This window comes from Arachis ipaensis, chromosome B1 (assembly GCF_059453495.1).
Source record: "Arachis ipaensis isolate K30076 ecotype BB chromosome B1, ASM5945349v1, whole genome shotgun sequence".
Taxonomy (NCBI): Eukaryota; Viridiplantae; Streptophyta; class Magnoliopsida; order Fabales; family Fabaceae; genus Arachis; species Arachis ipaensis.
The window spans coordinates 38,291,861-38,293,151 of NC_142436.1; the positions used below are offsets into that span (position 1 = coordinate 38,291,861).

General features: G+C 40.3%; 1 non-coding gene across 1 annotated transcript; it reads left to right on the forward strand.

Moving 5' to 3' along the window:
- Positions 1 to 552: 552 nt before the first annotated feature.
- LOC148576257 (small nucleolar RNA R71) lies at positions 553 to 656 on the forward strand. The gene has a single exon (XR_015903123.1). It is a non-coding gene; the product is annotated as a small nucleolar RNA R71 (small nucleolar RNA).
- The last annotated feature ends 635 nt before the right edge of the window (positions 657 to 1,291 follow it).

Here is a 1,291-nt window from a genome sequence, read left to right on the forward strand (position 1 = left end):
GTTTGTTACTGAGAAGATGATGGAAAAGGCTTGCTATTGCTAAACCTGTTTCTTCCACCATTATTGTTGTTGAAACCTTGTTGAGGTCTCTGTTGATCCTTCCATGAGAGATTTGGGTGATTTCTCCATGAAGGATTATAGGTGTTTCCATAGGATTCTCCCATATAATTCACCTCTTCCATTGCTGGGTTCTCAGGATCATAAGCTTCTTCTTCAGAGGAAGCTTCCTTAGTACTGCCTGTTGCTGCTTGCATTTCAGACAAACTCTGAGAAATCATATTGACTTGTTGGGTCAATATTTTATTCTGAGCCAATATGGCATTCAGAGTATCAATCTCAAGAACTCCTTTCTTCTGAGTTGTCCCATTATTCACAGGATTCCTTTCAGAAGTGTACATGAATTGGTTATTTGCAACCATTTCAATGAGTTCCTGAGCTTCTTCAGGCATCTTCTTCAGATGAAGAGATCCACCTGCAGAATTGTCCAATGACATCTTGGACAGTTTAGACAGACCATCATAGAATATACCTATGATGTTCCATTCTGAAAGCATGCCAGAAGGACACCTTCTGATCAATTGCTTGTATCTCTCCCAAGCTTCATAGAGGGACTCACCATCCTTTTGTCTAAAGGTTTGGACTTCCACTATAAGTTTACTCAATTTTTGAGGTGGAAAGAACTTTGCCAAGAAGGCATTGACTAGCTTTTCCCAAGAGTTCAGGCTTTCCTTAGGTTGTGAAGCCAACCATGTTCTAGCTCTGTCTCTTACAGCAAAAGGAAAGAGCATAAGTCTGTAGACTTCAGGGTTAACCTCATTGGTCTTGACAGTGTCACAGATTTGCAAGAACTCAGCTAAAAACTGATGAGGATCTTCCAATGGAAGTCCATGAAACTTGCAATTCTGTTGCATTAGAGAAACTAATTGAGGCTTAAGCTCAAAGTTGTTTGCTCCAATGGCAGGGATAGAGATGCTTCTCCCATAGAAATCAGGAGTAGGTGCAGTAAAGTCACCAAGCATCTTCCTTGCATTGTTGGCATTGTTGTTGTTTTTGGCTGCCATAGTTTCTTCTTCTTTGAAGAGCTCTATTAGGCCCTCTAGAGAGAGTTGTGTTTTGGTTTCTCTTAGCTTTCTCTTCAAGGTCCTTTCAGGTTCAGGATCAGCTTCAACAAGAATGCTTTTATCTTTGCTACTGCTCATATGAAAGAGAAGAGAACAAGAAAGTATGGAATCCTCTATGTCACAGTATAGAGATTCCTTGAAGTGTCAGAAGAAAAGAAGAATAGAAGGAG